Source organism: Anolis sagrei, chromosome 2, assembly GCF_037176765.1.
Source record: "Anolis sagrei isolate rAnoSag1 chromosome 2, rAnoSag1.mat, whole genome shotgun sequence".
In the NCBI taxonomy this organism is placed as follows: Eukaryota; Metazoa; Chordata; class Lepidosauria; order Squamata; family Dactyloidae; genus Anolis; species Anolis sagrei.
The window spans coordinates 265,522,066-265,547,301 of NC_090022.1; the positions used below are offsets into that span (position 1 = coordinate 265,522,066).

At 39.1% G+C, this 25,236-nt stretch overlaps 1 protein-coding gene across 3 annotated transcripts in view; it reads right to left on the reverse strand.

Annotated features, from left to right (window-relative positions):
* LHFPL2 (LHFPL tetraspan subfamily member 2) overlaps nt 1–25,236 on the reverse strand; it is a 128,174-nt gene that overhangs the window by 32,369 nt on the left and 70,569 nt on the right. Inside the window, exon 3 of one of the 3 annotated variants that reach the window (XM_060761619.2) lies at nt 11,348–11,400. The exons of 1 other annotated variant lie outside the window; for it this stretch is intronic. The gene's annotated coding sequence lies outside the window, so the exon portion shown is untranslated. Of the gene's footprint in view, nt 1–11,339; nt 11,401–25,236 lie in introns of all 3 variants that reach the window. One more of the 3 variants, XM_067464574.1, reaches the window with a different exon arrangement.

Here is a 25,236-nt window from a genome sequence, read left to right on the forward strand (position 1 = left end):
AAAGAAAAGCAAGAAGCAGCTGCAGGCACCACCAGGCCTTTTCTTCTCATGTCCAGTACAGTCTGAAATGAAATCATGCAGAGGAGCTTGTGTATCTTTTGTTTACCAAACAGAAGGTTAACATCTTGATAGCTACAATGAGAAAAAGCCGCTAGAGTCTTGGCACAGATTCCTTGGGCTGTTATTCATTACTGGATCTACCACATTCTGAGAATGCTTTGAACAAATGGATAGCAGGGGTAGCAGATATTTATATGTGCGTGATGTTAAATCATTGCCATTTAAAGATACCCCTATGAGTTCACATTATTTGTGCACACACAAAAGAGAGGCTTCTAGTCAGCTTCCCTCAACTTGATTAAGCTCAGTTTTTAAACCACCAGCGGACAGTTTCTATTGGTCTTTCTATGCAGAATAACAACAAAACATACAAAGTTAACTGAAGTTGTTCAATATGAGTAATGACTTCAATTTCCTGTCTCACTGTTTTCAGGGTATTTCCCATACAAGCCTATATACTTTAAAAGGAGTTGAAATTCATATCAATAAAAAATTATTTCTCATCTTTTTTCAAAACTCATTTATCTCTTGTGTAACCAACGGTGTTTGTTTCGGTTGTAAAGAGGTGTGTCTGCCTTCAACTCATATGTATTGCCAGCCTACCACATCTAGTATTCGTTGACCTATCCCATGCATGTACAAGTTAGGGCTGAGTCTGCTTAACTTCCAAAATCCAACAGGATCTGATGCCCTTTAAGGATGTTTAGGTACATATGTACAGATCACAAAATTCAACTTAATGCAGAGGTATTTGTTTAAGTAACTGCTAAATTAATATATAACTGTATGGTCCCTGGGAGGATGTCCAAGGCGATGTTGGGCTTTCCTCTCCTTGAACAGAGAATGATGGGCAGCAGAAGGCATTCTTCTTAAAAGGGCAGAAAGTTCATATTCTTTGTCCAAGGGGCTGAAAAGGGACATAGAAGTAGAATAAGGGGAAAATAACAAGGTACGGTTATAGTAGTCATGGCTGTTGTAAGGTTATCAATATGCAAAGGAATCATGTATAGACTAAGAGAACAAAGTTGGTAGCGTGAGCTTTCCTAAACTAAATCTATATTCTCAGGTGCATGAAGTACCTAGGAACAGGCAGACTGCATGTGAATAGACACAGAAATGCAAAATTTGTGGGCATGAAAAGTCTTTGGAGGACAAAAACAGGAAGGAAAATGTTACCTAATGGTAAGATGAGTAGATAACCATGTTAACAGTGGAGGAAAATACTGGAATATAACGTGATGGTGGCTGGGAACCAGAAAGGAGATGTGATAAACTAGGCCAAAGAGTCCCTCATGAGGTTGAAGCATAAACTAGTGTGTTATAATATTTGTAGTATGCCATAAAACCCATTGTCGATGGACTGGACCTTGTTGATATATTCAAATACCAGTGTTTCTCTTCTCAATCTTCCTTTGTAACATTTTTTTAGTTCAAGGGCAATTTTTCTGAGGTCAGGAATGTCCAGAAAGATTAACGTTTTGCAAGGGTAGTTAATTTTTTGAATCAAACATCATGATTATCCTTCCTAAAGACAGAATGTTTACCGCAAAATTTCACTTCTACAATAGCTAATACTTGTTCCAATGAAGTTCAGACAACTAGGCCACAGAGCAGCTACCTTCTGCCCACTTAAATCCTGGTTGTGAACTACATTTTTAACAAAGCCTATCTTCTAAAGTAGCAGACAACTGAATTGTCAGCAAAACTAGAACAGAGCCGCCATTCCATTTACCAGGCAGTAACTATCTCCTTGAACAAGCCTTTTTTCCCCTGTCACTCAGGGAGCACCTGACTGATGTTCTCAACCCCTCTCACGTGTGATCTCAACTGCAAGGTCCCTGTTTCAATTCCCCTCACACTACAGATTGCTTGTGCAAGTGGGTAGAAGGGTCTGCTGCTTCACCAATAACAGGACAGACCTCCTTCATCACAGCAGTTACTGCCCAGTAAGTGGAGTTTATTTCATAGTCCCAACAAATCCCCTGGATTAGACTTTACATGGAGATTAATTAATGAACAACAGTCACAAATGTAATACATTCGTAACTGCTTATGATTATTCTATTTTGGTACTTTAATTTCTTCATTATAAGCAGTAGTATGAGTCATTGTGATTGCCATGTCATTGTCCATATGTACTATAATAATAATAATAATAATAATAATAATAATAATAATAATAATCTTTATTTATACCCCACCATCATCTTCCTGAAGGGACTTGGGGTGGCTAACATGAGGCCAAGCCCAAACAAATTAGCTGTTGTTTGAGTTTGTCTACATGACAACTTGCATGGGAGAAAGCAGCTATGTGCAAAAGTAACAAGACCATAATTCTTGGAATGAGGATCTGCAGAGGATGGCGTGGAAAGTCTTTGTCAGCTGAACTGAGCCAATAATAACATTTCCTTTGTTTGCCATGTGATGTGGCATAATTGGGTATGAAAGTGCATGTCAGATCATCTGACAGTTAAGTTCTGCTTTCTTAACTTTCCTATGGTTTTTGTTTCTCTATATAGAAAGGCACATTTTCTACATCCAAACATAAATCCTTGACAATTGTATTTAGCCCCTGGGTTATTTCCCTTTAGTACATTGTGTGGCCCATCACAAAGAGCAACTTAAGAAACTGCAAGTCACTTCTGGTCTGAGAGAATTGGCCGCTGTAAGGACATTGCCCAGCAGAAGCCCGGACATTTGATGTTTTACCATACCTGTGGGAGGCTTCTCTCATGTCCCCACACAGGGAGCTGGAACTGACAGAGGGAGCTCAACCCTCTCTCCCTGGATTGGAGCCACTGACCTGTTGGTCAGCAGTCCTGCTGGCACAAGGGTTTAATCCATTGTGCCATCGGGGGCTCCAGTATGAAAGTGGTCATTTGGATCACTTGGCAAATTGGAAACAATGTTCCCCTGCCTCCCTGGTTTTGAATTGGGTATTATTCCTCAATAAGGCACCAATATGGCAACAATTATCTAAACTCAAACTGTTCGATGCTTTGCCTGAGATGAATCAGTATCTTTCTAATATTGGAAAGGAGACATTACTTACCCTCTATGTGTAATATAAAAAGTAAAACATGTGACAAGTAAAACATGTGACAAGTGAAACATGTTCCACCAGAAACTTAAATAAATATCCATTATAATGTTGATTGATTTGTAATTCATATGTGTTATACTTTAATGTAACACTTGATATTTTTGCCCTTTGGTGGCAAAAATGTCAGACTCCTAACATTTTCCTGCATCATCGAAGTTTCAATTTCCTGGACTGTGGATTTGTTCCAATTACTTTTGTTATTGTATTTCAAATTCCTTACGTCTATAGCCAAAGCATTGTGTTTTGAAAACTTACTGCAGATTTGCTGTGCTTCCAAAACTTATTAAACTTTATATATGGGAAAAAGAATGCAGACAGCATGGCATTTCTTGGTATCTCAAAAGAAAGGTGCAAGTCACTGGAACAGAAAGCATGTGTTACCCAGAGCAACTTTGGCCACAAACACTAAGATAGTATAACTGTTTAAGAATTTATAAACTGGGAGAACAACTAGGAATTTCACCTATTTTGTTCCAGATGAAACCATTCCAGATGAAATCATTCAATGTTCAAGATCCCCCAATGAAATCCCCTTTCTTGTATGCCTAAATTATCTCTCTAGACACAGCCAACACAGATTATGTCAAGCTTGGGATACCCTCCCATTGCTCTAAATAGGGATTCTACATTGTAATTGAACTCAAAAAAGGAAAAAAAAATGACCAAATGCTGCATGAATCATTATGATTTCTTATACATTAATAGAAAGTGTTCAATGGCGAAGATTACACTATATTCCACCAGGAGTTCTTCTGAATCAGCCCAGTCTACATAAACGTGCAAGACAACTTTCTACTGACTGCATTTATATCAGAACCTTGGAATTATTAACATATGACTAGCTTGTAATCAACTCCCTTTCTCTCAATCCATATTATCATACATTATGATTGTTAACAAGGGATTACGTCAACTCCTTTTCAGGTGTAATTGTTTCAATTACTCTAATAATTATGGTTGTGCAGCCTCATTAACTGGAAGCAGAGAAACACCATGCAATTGTTCCTTGTGCTGCTGAATAAAATAAAGTTTGGAAAGGTTATTTTTGGAATGCAATTCCCAAAATCCTCAGTCAGCATGGCTCCATTCAAGGAGTCATAGCATAAAAGTATTTCTTCCTAATATTTATGAAACAACACCTATAGTACTTTATGAGAGTTATGATATACATATCCAGAGATTAGAATAGGTCAGTTTAATATCTGAAAACAGTAGAAGGTTGCTGTCTATTTAGAAGAGCCGGCAAAATGTCTACTGCACACTGGACACCAATACATACTGGGAATTGATGCACATGTGCAATAAATTTTTTGTGGTGTCCCTATAGGCACCTTTGCAACTTACTAACAGGTTTTTGTAGCACCTCTGCTACTTAAGGTTATATGAAGTAAAATGTAATGTAAGGTTATGTTAAGTAAAAGGTGATACAGCTTTTTCAAAATGCCTGGGTCCAGGAATATTTTGGTTTTTGGCTATTGAATTTTTTTAGATTATTTGTAGATAGATAGATAGATAGATAGATAGATAGATAGATAGATAGATAGATAGATTATCTCATTCTAGGGGCCACGGTGGCACAGCGAGTTAAACTGCTAAGCTGCAGAACTTGGTGACCAGAAGGTTGGTGATTCGAATCCGTGGGATGGGGTTAGCTCCTGTTGTTAGAATCAGCTTTTGCCAACCTAGCAGTTCGAAAACATGCAAATGTGAGTAAATCAATAGATACCGTTTCAGTGGGAAGGCAACGGCACTCCATGCAGTCATGCCAGCCACATGACTGTGGAGGCGTCTACAGACAATGCCGGCTCTTTGGCTTAGAAATAGAGATGAGCACCACCCTCCAGAGTTGGACTCAATGAGACTCAATATCAAGGACAAACCTTTACCTAGGGAGATACCTTGGAGACGGGACCCAAGACTAAACACAATATTCATTCGTTTCATAAGCCTCTTATATACACAGTGTAGATGACGTTATACAAAACACATTTAAAATACTTTTGTACACTGAACCTTCAGAAAAAAGGTTGTCACTATCTCAGCAGCCCATTTGGACAATTTTGGATTTCAGATTCTGGAATTCTGGACAAAGCATGCTCAACCTGCATAAGATTGCAGTAAGTGTTTTGTTTTTTTTTTTTTTGAAGTAAACAATGCTTTTAGATACCTTTGCGAGAAACACAAAAAATATAGTTACATTTAAAATGTATACTGAAAACCAAGTTTTGTAGAGGACTAAAATGTTAAACAGAAATGTATACTTGGCTATAGTATACTATTTCAGCAAAATTTCCTTCTTTTAGTTTTATCCTACGGCCATTACTGGATCATTTTTATTTCAGTTTTTTTAATAATATGGACTGTTCTTTCCTCCCCTTGTCTCTGTAAATATTCTCCATTTACACAAGGAGGACCTTGCTTGGTTCTGAACCAATCTCTTCTGTTTCTCTCAAGGTTTTACATTCCTCTATCTCCCCTTTCTTCTCTCTTTAGATCCCCTTAAAGGCATCTTTTCTTTGCTCTTTTCCTTTACTTTGTTTCATTCTTGGCATTTATCTTTCTCTCCTTGCAGCACTATTAATTCAATTAATATTAGTTTTTTGTTGTTAGCTGCCAAAGACAACTTCAACTTATGGCAGGCAGTCCTATAAATGGGAGACTCCCAAGTCACACTATCACTGTTCAGATTTTGCAGACTAAGGGTCATGGGCTTCCTTGATTGCTTTTGCCCATCTGGAATGTGGCTTTCCTCTTTTCGAAATGCCTACTGCCTTACCAAGCATTATTGTGTTGTCTAGTGAGTCATTTCATCTTATGATATGGCCAAAGTACCACAGTCTCAGTTGAGTCATCTGCTGTGTTTGGAGAATACTGTACATTAACATCTCACACATTTCAAAATCTAGATTTTGTTGTATGGGGAGACATCCAAGCAAAAACATTTCTCTCTGAACAATTTCTTTTCCCCTAGATTTTTTTTTAACAGCCACTATAAATGATATCTTGTTTGCTGGGGGCGGGGGGGGGGGGGGGGAGTATGTTTTAGTAAATCTTTCGGAATAAAATGAGTGAAACATGTAACATACAGAAAGCAATTAAACTAGGTGTGCACAGCAGAGAAAATTAAAAATAAGTAATAAACATCGGGAAAGGGAATGTTTGTGGGAGATTAATGACACAAGTTGGAAGAAATGGAAAGCAATGGAAAAAGAAATATTAAATCTATCAGGCGTCAGACAAAAGCCAGAAATGTTATGATACAGTGTACCTGGATACATATTCAGGAACTGAATAAATATTCTATGAATAAAGGAAGGGGATTAAAGGAAGAGCAGGAAATTAAAAGATCAGTTATTGAGGGAAGTCAGCATTTCCATCACACTCCGCCACAAGGAGGCAGCACTATTCAATAGAAGTAGCACTGCCCATGATAGGTAACCTACCATATAAACAGCAATGCTTTTGTTCCAATCCTAAATATCTTGGGGTCACCTTAGATTGAACACTAGCATTTAGGAAACACTGCATGAACACCAAGCACAAAGTAGCTGCATGTAATAACATCCTGCGGAAACGTACTGGAAGTGCATAGGGTGCAGACCCAACATTAATAAGAACATCAGTCCTGGCCTTCTCTTACTCAACTGCTGAGTAAAATCATAGACTCATAGAGCTGGAAGAGACCTCGTGGGCCATCCAGTCCAACCCCCTGCCAAGAAGCAGGAAAATCACATTCAAAGCAGCCTCTGTTTAAAAACCTCCAAAGATGGAGCCTCCACCATGCTCCGAGGCCTGCCCTGTTTGGCACAAGTCTGCCAAACATGAAACAGGTGAATACAGCATTGAATGAAACATGCAGAACACGGGATGTCTCAAACCTACACCTGTTGATAGACTCTATAAGCTAGCTGGCATTGCCCCTCCCCCCAAATGTGCAATGGGAAGTTGCTACTAACTGAGAGAAGTAAGGTTGAACACTGTGAAAGCCATCCTCTGCATGGTTATCAACCTCCTCCCCACAGACTCAAATCAAGAAAAAGCTTCATGAGAACCACCAGTCCTCTTAATGTTCACCCAGCAACAGCAAGAGTATCCCTCTAGGCAGCAAAACCAGGAAATCCCAATTGGATGGCCAAGAGTCTGCCTCCAGGGCAAACCAAGAAGGGGCAACTTGGAAGTCCCTGAACAGATTCAGATAAGAAGTGGGCAGATAAAAAGACAGCCTGGCAAAATGGAACTACTTCGAAGAATTTTCCACCTTGTGCGACTGTGGAGCAGAACCAATAACCCAGCATCTGTATGCGTGCCCACAATCCACTGCTTTGTGCACAGAGGAAGAATTGTTTAAAGCTACAGACAATGTGGTCACTTTGCCCATTTTTGGTCTAAAATTATTTAACCACTTGTGTTCTTCTATTTTATTGGTTTTATACTTATTGACACAAAATAAAGAAATAAATAAACAAGAGAAGAGGACACTTCTCTCTTAATAATTATTATTGTCTTGCATATGAGGTTTAGCACCCCACTCTATCCACTGTGACGCATTATTAATTCCCTACTGAAGTGGGGGCAAAACCGAAACATCGGTTTGATCCTAAACCTTAAGTTCCAATGAAAGAATGTTGAAAGGAAGAACTACAGTGCTCCGAGTATCTGCTGGGGTTTGGTTCCAGAACCCCCCATGAATACCAGAATCTGTGGATGCTGAAGTCCCACAATGGTGCAGTATACAAAATGGCAAACAACTCAAAATGAGTGCCGGAGAAAGCCTATGAAATGGCAGGAGGATACAGCACAATTCAAAGTGCTGGCTTTGACCTATAAAGCCCTTAACGGTTCTGGCCCAGTTTACTGGTCTGAATGTATCTCCTACTATGGATCATCTAGGACCTTAAGATAGTCAGGGGAGGCCCTGCTCTCAGTCCCCCCACAATCTCAATCACGTTTGGTGGGGACGAGAGATGGGGCCTTCTCCGTGATGGCCCCTCAGCTATGGAATTCCCTCCCAAACGAAATCAGATCTGCTTCATTTCTCCTGACCTTCTGAAAAAAAGTGCAATCCTGGCTGTGGGATCAGGGCTTTGTGGACTAGATTGACTGGCTGGCAAAGTTACGGTTTTAATGGACTATGATGGACTGCCTTTAGGATGACGACTTAAATCGGAGATGTGTTTTAATGTTTTTATAATGTTTTCATATTGTTTTTATTATAATATGTATATTTATGCTTTTTCTTGTTGTGGCCACTGTGCTGTGCCAGTTGTTAGCCGCCCTGAGTCCCTCTGCGGAGGTTGAGATAGGATGGGATATAAATGCCCTAAATAAATAAATAAATAAATAAATAAATTACTGTATCTGTATACTGCCCTTCTCAGCCTTTCAGGCAACTCATGCTTACCCTTGAGAACACTACTCGACACATGGCAAAATCAAGATTTGTGTTTTGGAATATTTTTTCAAATATTTGAATCCATGGATTCAGAGCCTGTGGATATGGAGGTTTGACTATAAATAGAAAAGGCACTGAATTAAAAGAAAATTACATCCACACTACTGATTAGTGGGGAGTAGAATTCTTCACTGCACTGAACACAAGTCACAGTTGGCCTTAATAACATTATTTCAAAGCTTTTACAGCAGGGAAATTTTAATTACAGGATAGTAAAAACTCGATGTTCTTGAATTTAAGAAGTATTTCTCTTTGTTAGATATACACCCCATTCAACCATATGATTCAGATTAATTGATACAAGGTGGTGTGATGCTAAGGAAGCACATCCTATCCAAAAGACCACACAAGGGGTTATAATAAGACATATGGGGATACGAAATGCAAGACATGGATGTCTAGTGAGTAAAAAAGTAAATACAGAATAGGAAGAAAAATAATAATGATAATAAAGAAAAAAGAGGATATGTTCTGGGATTTTAGTGAAGTGGGCAGTAAAAGGGGGAGAATAGACACAAAATGCTCATTTCAGATAATCACATAAACCAGGATCGGGCGACTTCTGAGATCTTGAGAGTCAGAGAAGAGACAGAGAGAAAGAAAGAAAGAAAGAAGGGAAAGGGGGACTAGAGGTGGTTTTAGTTTAGCAATGCTGGCATGGAAGCAAAGCTAAAGACGAGGAACTGAAGCTAAAGTCCTCAGGACTGCTAGGATGTGCGAGAAGCCTTAAACCCAGAGATTGTGTTGTGGAAGAAGGTATAGAACAGAGGTTCTTAATCAGGGGCCTGTGGAAAGATTTCAGGGGGTCTATCAGCTTCAACTGAAAAAAACCCCCACTTATCATCTTCTTTTTCTCTGACTGAAATCTATATTTCCTTCAGTTAAAAATGTATACAAAAAATTACAGTAGTTTTTAGGCATTAAAATTTTGGGAAAGTTGTAAAACATAGTTTTGAATATATCTTGAAATTTAATTTAAAAATATTTATTACTTATTTATTTATTTACAGTATTTATATTCTGCCCTTCTCACCCCACAGGGGACTCAGGGCAGATCACAATGCACATATACATGGCAAACGTTCAATGCTATAGACACACAACATATATAGACAGACACACAGAGGCTATTTAACTTTCCAGCTTTATGAGGGTATGCTTTGAATTCTGGCCACCAGGGGAGCTGTTGCTTCACTGTCCACCTGTGACACCAATGCAGTACTTCCTCATTCTTTTGCATGCTGCTGGAGATTTTTATGGCATCATAAATTAGTTAAATTAGCCTCCCAGCATAAGTGGTACCTAAATTTGCTACTTGACAGATGTAACTGTCTTTTGGGCTACAAAGGTCGACAGCAAGCTAGACAAATGGTCGGGAGCTTACTCCGACCTGGGCAGGCTTCGAACTCACTATTTTAATGCAGCTGACTCTCAACCAGCTGTGCCACAACCCGGTCCTCCTATATGGAGTTTCATAAAATTATCTGTTGCTACATTCTGAGAAGGCGTCTATGGTTTTCACCTAACTGGCAAAGGAGCCCATGCTTAAGTGCTTAAGTGGCTGAGGGGGGAAAGGAAGCGGCCAGAGGCTGTTAGGAATGGTAGGAGCTGAAGTCCAAAACATCTGGAGGGCCAAAGTTTGCCCATGCATGTTCTGTATAATGGTTAGTGAAAGAAGTCTTCTCTTTTTATCTTTACTGTCAGATGTTCAAGCTATGGTTTCCGGATTCTAGTATGTCAACGGAATATGTAAAGAGCATACCATGTTCATATGTAACACAGAACTGTTGATCTGAATCAGGGATGCGTGTGATGAGACCTTTCTGGTGTTGTTGAACAGCAACTCAATCGGTCCTAGCCAGCATAGGTAAATGTGGGGGACGCTACAAGCTGCAGCTCAACAATGTCGGGAGGAAGGGGTGCACATGTTTCCCAACTCTATTCTAAAGTAAATGTGTCACTTTTCTTGTGTATGGAGTAGTAGCAAAAAGGGAAGGCCTAAGCTTTCTCTGACTTGTTTCTGATAATCTAAACCAGGGGTGGGAATCACTGCTTTAGGAGTTTAGGAGCTTTAGGAGTTTAGGAGACTCCCTTAACCTCATCTCATCCTTAAATGGGGAAAAATCTGGTGAAAATCTCATTGGTCTAACCAAAAGGAATGCCTCAAAGGATATAATTTTAGGAATGCCATTTTACTTTGAAACTAAACAAATGGAAGGAAAATCAACAAACCTAAATTTAATAGGAAAGAAGGGAGTGTTGTGGAAGAAGTGGTGTGGAACTCACTAGGAAATAAAGACTCAACCTTTGGAAATAATCTCTAACTAGAAAGAAAGAAATTAGGATGAGGTCACATAGAGGACAGTAAATGGAGTAGCAGACTGTCCTGGCAGAATGAATGAAGATGTCCAGGGCTATTCCTGAAGCCCAAATTTCAGAATGAGAACCCGATTCCCTGTATCAAGCACACAAAAGTAATCTGTAATGGCATATTTATAAAGTTCAGCCTGAAAAGAGCCAGTTATATCAGTTCCTTGTGTAAAACAAGACTGATTCTCTTTAACAGCCTGCCTTTGATACCAGAATACATGGGTTTTATTTAAGAGTTTGTCTTCATTCACATTTTGTCTTAAGATGTTTGTACTTTGAACATTGTTTAAAAATCAGTTTAAATTGTTTCAATAGCCAGGTTTTATCCATTTTACTCAAAAAGATCCTACTCACAAGTATACAGCAACATGAAGGCAAAATGAAGGCTTTTCATCCGTCCTTTGAGGAGCAGGCCCTATACAAACCAGGAAAAAGCCATGCATTAAATCAGATTTATAGATATTATATTGCCTTCAACTCATAAATTAGTAATGCAGTAGAAGAACTAAAGTCTCCTGCAAGGTCTGGAAGAAATTAGTTAGAAAAGCTCTCCCTTGCTTGTTTCTCTCCATAGACCTAAGTCGTAGTCACCCTAATCAAGCAACAACACTGAATGTTGTGTGCACAATTCCCTATCGTAATTTCAAAACTCAACTATGAACTCATTTCACATTATAAATGGTTTGACTCTGAAATGCGTAATTTATTATACAGATGTTTCTGGTTTTTTTAGGAAGAAAAAGAAATTTGCACAGCTTTACTGAACCCCAACTCTGCTGTTACAGATGCATTTGATTTAATCTTTTCAGTCTATGTTCAGTGAACATATAAGGCTCCCATGAAGTTCCACTGTACTTCAGATAAGCCACTGACTGTCTGATATATTCCAGAATCAGACAGGGAAAAACTTGCTTATTCTCAGGAAGGAGAGAGCAGCTTAAGCTCTGTTTAACACATAGTTTTTTACTCTCCCTCTCTCTCACACACACACCATTTAAATCAGAGTTCAGACTAAAGTAAGTCAGATTAGGTTCTTCTAAATCTATCTTGCAATCAGATAGCCTCATGTTACATCTGGTTCAGATATCAATGTATACAACCAGGGTATGTGTACTTAGGGCACCAGGACTGGAGTTGTGTGTTGGTTCTACCCTTCCACTTCCAAATGCTTCCTGCAACCCTTGCTGCATTCTGCACAATACACTCTTTCTTGTTGATTTCCTAGCAACACACCTACAATGTTCCTACAAACCACCATGTGTGAACTAAAAATTAATCCACAGCTTTTAATTAATTAATAATGTGGTAGATCACCTCCAATCCTAACAAATCCCGCTTAAGATATCATATCCCGTCTCACCCTCTTGTTCATAGTATGATCCCTGGGACCACTACTCATGGTTTCACCTACCCACATCTCACAAAATATGTCCTTTCTAGAATTTTCTAAGTTCTGCAGGATGACCTGGGAGAACTCCTTCATTTCAATAAAGTTTGTTATTATCCTTAGTTTCCTGTTTCCATGGTAAATTCAGAAATGAATCCTCTACAGACACAGAGGTTGTACCATATTTACTCCATTTTAACCCTCCTCCTCCAATTGGCTTAGGGCACCCAATATATGATTCCTTTTACCCTCCTTCCTGATCTCATATCAACTCAGGGAAGTGGGGCAGGCTGAAAAACCATGATGGACACAGGGTTACCCAGTGAACATCATGGCAAACATGGATCTTCTCTTTCCAAGGCTAACTGCTATAAAAGGTAAAGGTTTCCCCTGACATTAAGTCTAGTCATGTCTGACTCTGGAGGCGGTGCACATCTCCAAGATCATGTGACCGGCATGAGTGCATGGAATGCCATTACCTTCCTGCAGAAGTGGTGCTTATTGATCTACTCACATTTCCATGTTTTTGAACTGCTAGGTTGGCAGAAGCTGGGCCTAACAGTGGGAGCTCACCCCACTCTCCGTTCAAACCGTCAATCTTTTGGTCAGCAAGTTCAGTAGCTCAGCACAGCGGGGAACCCACTGCACCACCGAGGGGCCCACTAACTGCTATGGCATGCCACTTTTTCAACTGTGATATGCATGTTGTATGCATGTTTTTGGCTGATGTAGTTTCCATTCCCCCGCCCCCCCCCCCCAATTCTGGGCTTTTTGGCATGTCAGGGGAAAAGCCCCCACTCTTTCCTTTGATATCTGGAGTGCTGTGAAAGGCCCCATAGGCACCAGGAGAACTACTTCAGTCAAAGATATAAATGGGAGCTTTCACAGAAGTTTGCACATTCAGCTCTAGAATATAGTGTGGAAATAATGTGTTCAATGTAATATTTCTTAATCCGTACATACAAGGTTAAGTAAAAGCATATGCAAGGAGATAATTTATTAAGGACAGAACAATCTATGAAAAGCAGGAAAATGTTACTATGAAGGAGAGATCAATAGGTGAAAACAAGAACTGTGATCCATAATAACTTCAGAGTCCCGCAATTCTCAAGTCTTAATTCCAAAAAAGCCATTTTCATTGTTAAATCTGATCTGAGGGCCTTCTTTCTGGAGGATTAGTGCACAGATATCACAAATGTATCTTGGAAACCAAACAAACTCACTCTGTTACTACAATCTTTTAACTCAGCTTGTCTGGTATTCAGGAAGTGAAACTGATTAGATATCTTCTGAAAAACTACTTAAGATGATGAGTAATGTATTTTTCCCCCATCTGCCTGGAAAACAGCTTATTCGTCTCTAGAACAAAAACCTAATAAACAAAAGAAGACCATATACTGCTTTAAGACAGAGTTATTTTCTAGATGTCCCACATGAGTCAAATTCACTGCAGTCGAACAGCCCTCGTGGACAGTTATGAGCAAATTCTACTCATGATTAGAGATCCTGAAATCATGTTTTTGAGCAAGGCATTGGTGTATGATCTAAATGTATATCAGCCACTTCCCATTACTTAGTTCCATGGGGAATTTGGTACAAAAGCAAAGTGTCTACTCATAATGGAAAATTAAGCTAGCCAAGTGAATCACTCCTAAATTTTGGAAGGAACTGCAAGGGGTCTAGGAATTTATGGGCAGCTCTCATTTATAAGCTAAGGAAATGAGGTAAGGGGAGATCTTTCTTTAACACTTGTAACATGTGAAAATTCTTGTAAACTGGAAAAAAGATTGCAACAAAATTTACATTGTATCACTTGCACAGTTAAATAATGATTTACCATAAAACAAAAACAAAAAACTTTAGGACATTATCTGGACAACTGGGAACTCTTCTGGAACCCACTGAAAGTCCAGGAATTCCACCTACCTTTCCTCACATCTCAACCAGGCAGCAGGGAAACAAATACTACACAAGTGCTGCTATTCTATTAGGAGAAATTGGAGAAATCTTGGCAAAAACCGATAGTGTGTCCACATGTTGGAAGACTTTACTTCCCCTTATTTCGCATCTCAGCAAGCAGGGAGGGGAGGTCTAAACCTCCACATCACTGTACATTGCAATGGAAGGAGATAGCAGGGAAGTGGTCAACTGCTTTTGCCTTTGTGACTGCTTGTTTTTGAATGTATGCATTCGTATCCACATGTGCAGCTCTTCAACATCTGGGCCAATAATCATGCCTATCATTTTATGTATGCTGTTAATTAAGATTCCAAATCTCATCTACAAAGAGAAAATAAAATATGGCACCAGGTTTGTTTCCCCTAGTGCACATTCCTATACTTAGAAATATATTTATTTATTTATTTGGGGTTCTTGTATATACAGATATCCATCTAGAATGGAAAGAGAACCCCTGTTAACTTCGACTCTGTCAGTGTCAATGTCAGAGGTGTCTTCTCTCACCCGTCAAGAATGCAAAAGTGGCAGTCTAGTGGAGATCTTGGTCTCTTGATCAGTAAGTCAAAGAGCAAAGGCATCTCACGCAAGATGTTTCAAATGAGGACTACTGCTCTTTTTCTCAGCAGAGAGAACTTCAAAAAACTGCAGAAATGAAAGAAAATGTACCCACTGCCTGAATCAACTACAAGCTGAAAGCAGTGACATTTCAAATAAGACATAACCTTCAACTTGTGCTATGCCATCAAAGACTTAGATTAGAATAGGCAATGGTATCGAATTTTGATTTTTCAATTCTTGCTTCTCCTTTGCTTCCTAAATTCAGTCCGTCTTTAAATCATGTCACCTCTCCCCATAAACCATTACAAAAATGAGTGTCTTTCTCACTTTCCCTCTAATGAAACACTTTGGCTGGTGTGTTCTCAAAGCGACAACTGCTTTCCTCTCCCTTCTCTCAATGTTTCTTCAGGCTTTCCTGTTGTTGAGCTACAATCATGAATAATCTATATAAATAAAAATGTAATGTTTGTTTGTGGGATTAACAGAACTCAAAAACCACTGGACGAATTAACACCAAATTTGGACGGCATACACCTAACAACACAATGTATGTCCTTCACTCAATTTTTTTATTTAGTCATTTGGGAGTTGTAGTTGCTGGGATTTATAGTTCACCTACAATCCAGGAGCATTCTGAACTCCACCAAAATGGCAGTGAACCAAATGTGGCATGCAGGATTTCCATGACCAACAGAAAACACTAGAAGCATTTGGTGGGCATTGACCTTGAGTTTGGGAGTTGTAGTTCACCTACCTCCAGAGAGCACTGCAGGCTCAAACAATGATGGATCTGGACCAAACTTGGCACAAATATTCCATATGCTCAAATATGAACACAGATGGTGTTTGGGGGAAATAGACCTTGACATTTGGGAGTTGTAGTTACTGGGATTTATAGTTCACCTACAATCAAAGAGCATGCTCAACCCCACATACGACACAATTGGGGCAAACTTCCCACACAGAACCCCCATACTTAAGGCCATCCAGTCCAACTCCCTTCACCAGGGCAAGAAAATGTAATCAAAGCCCTCCTGACAAAGAGCTATCTAGCCATAGATATAGATAGATAGATATGAATCACACATACACACATATATGTATACAACAGATATAGTATCATAGTTTTGAAAGGGACCCCTAAATAAGGACAATGATGTGTTGCATGTTTCAGATTAGGCAAACCAGACAATCTCTACATCAACACTGACAAAGAAACAACAAGAAATACTGTTTACCCACAAGCGATTACATTTATTAGAAACCAACACTTTCTAATTACTTTATTTTCCAGATCACCAGACTGGGCCACAGCAACGCGTGGCAGGGGACAGCTAGTCATGAATAAAATGTTTCTTGGTCATGGCCAGATGGCACTGTAAGTGCAGCTGTATTGAAGGAACAAAGACAGCTGAAACATATTTTATCCCTCAGTGTCTTTTTCAGGGACTTATTAAAGCCTTTTGATATACATTCTCTTATAAGTGAGCAGCCATAATTTATAATTGTCCTTTTGAAACAAGAAGTTCTAGTGAGAGAGAACATCAAAAGGAACCCATGATGAGATAATGGTTAGGATGCATCAGAAGGGGAAACATCAACATCAACCCTGATTTTGTGTTCTGCCTTTTCAAGATGGTTGATGCTTTTCAGATGTTTGCATTTGTAGCATATCTTTCTTTTAGTTTTCAGAGTGTACATTAATTGGAATCCTTTTGGTATTCCCAACTAGAATGGATCCATGTGAATATATAAACAGACAGGACTATGTAGCTTAGTGTTATATCTGAACCCACAGTTATTATGTTTTATTGTATCCAAGCAATCTAAAAGAGGACTTCACAACTTTTTTCCACTTGCGGCCTCTTTTCATCTGATAAATGTTTATTTAGATCAGATATATAGGTATATAAAATAGATTTAAAATCAAACATTTACTGATAATAAATCAGCATTTGCAAGAGTTGCTAGAAAGACTGGTTTCTCTTTTTGTGGAGTACAGCTGGTGTATTTTCTGTGGAGTCTACTGTAAACATTATGTGTTGTTGCTAGCAGATTTGTGTGAATTAGTGGGATTCAGAAGTCTTTTACTGTTGCCAAAAATTTCAGGATCCCAATACTGAGCTAAGGGATCCGGATCCACAGTTTCAGAAGCAGTGATCTAGGATATATAAGAAAGAAAATCCTGCTTTAAAGGTGGTTTTCAATCCAAACTTGTTTGAGTGCATTAAAGTACTATTCTAGCTTTAATATATAGTAAGCCCTCCAGTTTCGGTGGATTTAAAAGCAAAGGATTCCTGCCAAAGTAGGGGAACAGATCTTTCTTAAAGCTATTCGTCTCACTATGTAGAGCTCTTTATGACATGATAGTTTTCAAAGTATAGATAAAACAAGCCCCTGTCCCAAATGTATTGGGACATTGAGTGCAGAAAGAGACGGAGGAGCATGACTTCATAGTATCTGAAGATGAAGAAAATAAGCTTATGCAGGATCAAAGAATAGACAAAAACCAGTGAAGAGATTTAAGGAGAAGACTAATGCATGTGACTGGATGAAGATGGGATAACTGGAGAACAAAGAGATGATATATGAGGGGATCAGAGTGCTACAAAAGTCCCCTCACATTTGTGGGGGGCACATATCTGTAAGGAAACATAGAACTTCTCAACTCTAATTTTTATTTAATATAGATATAAAGGTAAAGGTAAAGGTTTTCCCTTGTTCTTAAGTCTAGTCGTAGCCATCTCTGAAGGGTTGATGTTGGAACAGAGCTTCCAAAAAAAGCATACAAAAGTACAGTTCCCAGAATTCAGAATCTGGCATGGCCACTGACTGTGCTGGTTGGGGGATTCTGGGAGGTAAAGACTGAAAAAGTAACTATAAATTATATATATATATAGGAGCCCCTGGTGGTGCAGTGGGTTTGTTGATCGAAAGGTTGCAGGTTCAAATCCAGAGAACGGTGTGAGCTTCCGCTGTCAGCCCCAGCTTCTGCCAACCTAGCAGTTAGAAAACATGCAAATGTGAGCAGATCAATAGGTACTGCTCTGGCGGGGAGGTAACAGCGCTTCATGTAGTCATGCCGGCCACATGACCTTGGAAGTGTCTATGGACAACGCTGGCTCTTCGGCTTGGAAATAGAGATTAACACCACACCCCAGAGTCGGACACAACTGGACTTAATGTCAGGGGAAAACCTTTACCTTCCATCCCACGTTTCTTTCAGGACAGGATTCAAATCAACTTTCGACTAAACCAGCATTCTGTTCCTCTTAAAGTTATGAATTTCAATTGTAACTGAAGCATACATCCATTTATTTTTTACTCCAGAAATGGTAAAGACTCATTAGAGGATTGCACTAAGTCTGAACAACTAGCTGGTAATTAAATTCAAAGGGGGGGGGGGGGGGGAGAAGGGGCAGCGAAATGATTTGCTGAGGATTGAGGGCATTCTTCTCTTCAGAAATTACATCAAAGTCAGATTTCAAAATACATCACTTAGCAAAATATTTGGCATCTTCATAATAATTCCAAATTAGCCCACACATCACCACCAAAGAATTTAGTACTGTACTAGTCTAGTGTTTCATACACATTTGTGTCTGTGCCACAAATACAAAGATTACACCCAAGTTTAAGCACAAGGGGATCCAAAGTAATTAATCTTTAAGCTAGTTATTCCTACACTGATTACACGTGAATCCAACTAAAGAATACTGCAGCACTACCTGCATACTGATGTCTTTGTATGAAGAAAAATAGTATTATCTGTGAAATAAATTCCTTCAACTGAACATGGATTAAAATTTGCAACTCCATGTCACCAAATTATGATAAATGTACTATATTTCTTCTTTTTCAATTACTACAAAAATGGAGGGGGGGGGGGAATAAAATAAAAAGGATCAAAAGTCCTATGTCACAATCACTCCCGATATTTTCTTATTAACACATTTCTGTAATAGACAAAGGAATAATCCCAGATATATGAACAAAGAACTATTACAGTAAGTGGTTTATCAAAAATTACAAATGAAAGCAAAATGTTTCTGTATTTATAAGAAATTAAACTTAGAATTTTAAAAGAATATCCTGATCATGTTTTTCCCTTCAAACCATGTCAAAGAATGTGCCAGGCATATTGTTAGTAGTAGTAATAGTAGTATGTCTTACCCACATGGAAAAACAACATATTCAAATACAATATATATTATGGACAAACTTTGGCCCTCCAGATGTTTTGGACTTCAACTCCCACAATTCCTAACAGTCGATAGGGGTACGTTTAGTGGAGATGAGAGACAGGGCCTTCTCGGTGGTAGCTCCTCGGCTGTGGAAAGCCATTTTCAAGTGGTACCTATTTATCTACTCAGATTTGTTTTCGAACCACTAGGTAGGTGGAAGCTGGATTAAAGGCCAGGAGCTCACCCTGACCTGGGCTTCGAACTGGCAACCTTTTGACTATTAGATTGGCCACCTCCCTTTTAACATTCCAGAAAAAAGTCAAGACGTGGCTTTTTGAACAAGCATTTCCAAATGCAGTGTAGCTGACATAGGAACATGGAACAATGACAATGAGACTGGACAACGTTTTTAACAAGGTGACACTATGAATTTATATTTTATTGATATGTTTAATTGTTATTATATGTTATGTCTTTAATTGTATTTATGATATTTTAAGCATTGAATTTTACCCTGTTAACCGCCTTGAGTCACCTACGGGCTGAGAAAGGCGTATACAAATACAGTAGATAGATAGATAGAAGTATGTATCAACTTTTCCCATCTTTGGCATCTTGGAAGCTTTTATGCTCAGTTCCAACCACAGGGGTGGGGGGTGCTGTTGCTTCATCTCCCTGCCAAAGAGCTTTTGTTCGTAACTTCCTCCTTTTTTGATCGAATTGCCAGCATTCCTTATGAGTGCCTCAGAATACCTCCCCGTTTATAAGCAGTATCTATTTATCTACTCAGATTTGTTTTCGAACCACTAGGTAGGTGGAAGCTGGATTAAAGGCCAGGAGCTCACCCTGACCTGGGCTTTGAACTGGCAACCTTTTGACTACAAGACTGACTGCAGCTGGTGGTTTAGCCTGTGGTGCTAAAGCCTGGCAGGTTAAACACTGGCCCTAATGTTAAGCTGTTAAAAAAATTCTTTCCTAGTCAAAAAGCTACAAGCAAATAATTCATGCTGTATAAGCATATTGCAAACAACTATTTATAGGTGTATTTCATAATATTTCCAAAAGTTAAATTTCTTATTCAGATGTAAATGCATCCATGGGATTGTTATCTAAAGATTCATCTATCCTCTTCCGATAAAATATGTTCTCCCTAGGCATTTTCTAGGTCCTCCAGTATGCTTCTATGGTATTCTTGAAGTATTCTTCATTTCAATAGAGTTTGCTTTTATTTGAGACATCACATATCCAAGTGAAGTCCAGGAATGTATCTTGGACAGATATGGGGAATGAAACTGTATATTCAAAATGAAATACTGACTTGAATTCATTTACTGTAACTCCATGCAGTATACAACTTTATTTTTTACTACTATCCATATGGTTTAAAGTGTCTGTTACCACAATTTGGATTATTCTGTCTTCATTCCCACATGAGAAATGTATCTTAACTGCACAAGCAAGCTACAGGGGAGGGAGGCTGTTGAAACCTTTCCGAGACTTAGATTTCTTCCAATCTGTCATTGTGCACAAAGGGTGCAGTGCTTTTCTGGTAAGCTGTCTCTGCAAAACAACAATTTTTGTGACGCTAAGTGGTTCTTTAGCCATTCTAACTTCACTAAGAAAATTTCAGTAGTCTTGTATATTTTGATTACACGTACTGTCAGTTTGATTTGTATAATACTGAATGCATTTTTATTTGCATTTTATCTGGATGATTTGCTTTGCAATTGTATTGTACAGTTTTGTGATTTGTTATTCCTCTTTCCCTCTCTGATTATATGTGTACAGATATATATACTTAGATTGCATGCCTTTGGCAGGATCTAATTTTTGTTGCTTGGGGTTTTTTTTTGTAGTGTTATTTGTATATTCAGTGGTGCTATATAAAAAGGTAACAAGAATGACAACAACAGCCCAGTAATGTAAATGTGAAACAAAACATGAACAATAGAGGGAAAATACTGTTTCCAGTAGAGAAGTGTCAAATAAATAGACATCTCATTGTAATCAAGCACAGAGGGATGATACAAACAAATATTTGGGTTTGTTTGTTTTTTACAACCAGTAAGATAACTTCTTAAGTCCCAAATTTTATATTTCAAATGTTTTCAAGAGAATTTGCAATGTTGATCTGTTTGTTGCTTTTTTTTTTTGTCGTGTCAGGAGCGACCTGAGAAACTGCAAGTCGTTCCTGGTGTGAGAGAATTGGCCATCTGCAAGGACGTTGCCCAGGGGACACCCGGATGATTTGATGTTTTATCATCCTTGTGGGAGGCTTCTCTCATGTCCCCGCATGAGGAGCTGGAGCTGATAGAGGGAGCTCATCCGCCTCTCCCCGGATTTGAACCTGCAACCTGTCAGTCTTCAGTCCTGCCAGCACAGGGGTTTAATCCACTGCGCCACTGGGGGCTCCTGTTGATCTGCTGATCCAAGGTTTCATCCCTGGACTGCATAAGTCTTTGTGTCATCAGGTTTCTAGTCGTCAATGAGTAACTAGACTAGAGACAGGGCTAAGCTCAGGGATTCTTTCCCCCCAAATTCCAATGCATGTTTCCTAAAGGGCTTTGTCTTTATCTGTACTGCTAGCCACTGTTTCATCCCCCTTTGATGACATAGTAATGGAATTCTGTGAGGGAGCTTCCTTTTAAGTTTGAACTGCCCTGGGAAGGCCATGCAGGCTCCACTATTCTTCTTCTGCTTTTCTTTCTTCTTGTGAGGAAGCATTTTACCTATGTAGGTAAAATGTAGCTGCATTGACTATTTTTAACCTTTTACTTTCTTTAGAAGATGAGATTTAGTAAGCTAGCTATCTCCAAGACTTTTCTATCAAGAATGTATTTATTTTGAGCTGAAAGTTCTGACTCTGCAATCCTGAGCCATCCTAAAGATTAGAAGGCTATCCCTTCTCACCACATTAAGTTTCTGTTGGTTATGGAATTTACTTCTGGTACTCTTCTATATTTTGATGGAATTACCCTAACTGAGGGTTATTTCTGAGCCTAATAGCTCAGGGCACTTCCAGACAGCACTAAATCACAGGTTTTAGTAAGGGGCAAAATATCCCTGGACTTCAGGAGAGGTCCATATACAGACCTGTTGGTCCTGGGATTTCTGCCTCCATTGTCCAGACCTTATGCTTTTTTCCCGAGATTTAGAGGCTTTCAAAGATGGCTGCTGAAGGACTTCCACCAGAAACTGGAAGTTTTTAGAAAACCTATGAGATGCGGATATACGAATATGTGGAGATTTGGTTAAGTGGATCACCACAAAAGTTCTGTTCTATGCCGGCCATGAAGTTTCTGGCACACAAACAAAGTTTACAGGGTAGGACTACTTCTGTCCAAGTCAGCACTACACAATGAAACAGGAACACACACTTTTAAGCCAGGAACAGTACTTTGTCATTATTGACACTCTTTAGAGCCTGGCTGCTTGGCCATCTGTGCAGACAGATTTGGTTGTATACTTGTGGCAGCAAGCAACAGGGTGCTGTCCCTGGGTTATACATGGCTGTTCCTGATTGCTCTTCTTATGAAAAGATATATAACATTGACTAGGGGACCACAACTTTGTCCTGGCTAGAGAAAATGGGCCCTCCACATGTTTCATGACGTTTCTGGCACACAAAGTTTTTGCCGTCTACTCAAGTGTCACCTTCTTTTTAGGAACTGACCAATCAGGAACAAGCATCTAAAACCCAGGAACAAACCCAGATTTTTAAAAAAAACCCATTATTCCGATTGCAGGGACATACAGACATGCCAAGATCCAGATATTCAGCTCAAAACTGCAAAATTTCCGCACTTGGAAATCTCACGTTTTTTGCCTTTTATAGTGATTGCTTCTGGGTTTACAGGGAACAGCATCTGGCCACCCTCTTGTTTGCTGTTGAAGTTCCTGGGATAAAGGTACTGTCTGGATGGGCCCTCAGATTCTCCAACAAATACAATATTTCATTGGGCTATATTAGTGCACAATGTAATAATCTGATCAGAAACATTTGTGAGTGATACTTACAATGATGCCTTAAGAAAGCAACTATTGCTGTTACCCAGACATTAGCTACCACCATAATTACAATTGTGAAATAACTGTGATTTTCCCATTTCTTAAAAAGAACAAAGAATGTGCTCCCCGGGGAAATTAGGACATCAACATCCCTCGTCTCCTTCAGAAGGAAGCTAAAAACCTGGATGTGGGACCAGGCCTTCGGGTAAGCTGGCAGATGGACAAAGACAACCAATAATGACCAGAGTAGGAAAGGGTAATGACAATGCTAGATGGTTTACAGACTTGGATTTGGTGAACATTGACCACAAGATGTTTTTATTGCTGCTAGTATACTGTTTGATTGTTTTAATTAGTTATAACTGTAACATTAAATGGTAAATTTGTGTATTGTATATTGTATTGTATTTTGTGAATGGTTAGGCATCGAATTGTGCCTTTTGTAAGCTGCCCTGAGTCCCCCCTAGGGGGTTGATAAGGGCAGGGTAAAAGCACCCAAAATAAATAAATAAATTTTCTTTTTAGTAGGAAAGATCTGAATGTCACAAAGCTGCTAGCCTGTAGTATGGCAAGGGAACTGTTTATCTAGGGTGAACTATTATTCTTCAGCACTGATGAGATTAACAGTGAGGTGATCAGCGGAAAAAATAATGTGGAAATAACATATATAAAACTCCACCTGGACAATGCAATGATTTCCTCTCTATCTGCTTTTCAAATTATTCCCACTCACTCTTGCTGCTCAGGGAAACAAATGGAAATATTTGTAAACAATAGCTCCATTTAAAACGCAGATGTTTTTGAAATTGTGGAAGAAACACCTCACTTATTAACAGTGTCACCTTCTGTTATAAGGCAATGGTTCAAAGTTTTAACATTTAAACAGGGCCGTAGCCAGAAAAAAATTTCGGGGAGGGTTGACAATTTTGGGGGGGGGGGTGAAAATTTCGGGGAGGGTTGAAAATTTTGGGGGTGGGTGAGCACAGCAGGGGGCAGAGCAACCTTCAATAGCCTGCAGCTCCACCCCTGTCAACCACCTCCACCAAGTCTAGCCCCCAACTTGGTTGCTTCACTACATTGGCTATTGCTGCAAGTAATTGCAGTGTGAATAAATTGTCAATATTTGCTTGAGATAGTGCTTGCAGTTCTGGAGGGACTCTTAATTTTTTGCATCTCATAGACTTAGCATGGGGATTTGGTTAACCAGTTAAAATTCATGAGTAAACCAGGTTTTTTTAAAAAATCTGAAACATTTCGGGGAGGGTTTGAACCCCTAAAACCACCCCCTCGCTACAGGCCTGCATTTAAATATTCCTTGCATTTCACATAAAACAAAATGTGGCATTATGGCATGCTCTTGTTTAGTGTGCAACTCACTCAAGCCATCTCCTCAACCCCAGATATTTGTCCTTAATTCTTTCCCTCCATCAAAAGAAACTTCAGCATTTGTGGCCACGGAGCTGGCACTGTTTTTAGTAGGCTGTTCTAAAGCTTTAAACACATTCTTTTCAAACTTTTCAAATGTGAATGCTGGCATTCCTCTGAGTATGTTGACATGGCTACACTTATTTTGGCACTGAGAGGCTGCTTGCTGTTAGAATGACCAGGAAATGGACTGACATTAAGAAGCACTTAAAACGGTGGTTCCCAAACTGGAGTTCCCAGATGTGTTCATAGTATCCATGCTCACTGGAAGCCAATGTCCATCTGACAACATCTGGAGACCCAAGTTTTGGAACTACTGCTTTATACGCATCTGCATGGCTACTTCAAATATTGTGTATATTTGTCATCCTATTTCAAAAAAGAAAAATATATAGCTTTAAAATGAAATAAGGCAAGTCCAATGGATAGTTCATGTTTGGAGACCAAGTACAGACAGTCCCCGAGTTATGGATAAGATAGATTTTGTAAGTTTGTTCTTAAACTGAATCTGTATATGAATCTGGAACAGATACATTTTTAAAGTGTTACTCCAGTCAAAAACCTTTTTTTTACTTGTGGAAAGCATAGAGAAGGGTTAACACCCCTTTAATGTATTTTTTTGCTGTTTGTGCCCCTGTTCAGAAGATTTCACCTCACTTTCCGTTCCTGTGATAATATGATTTTGAAAAATGTGGCTTGCTGTGGAAACAAAGACTGGTGATATAGCTTC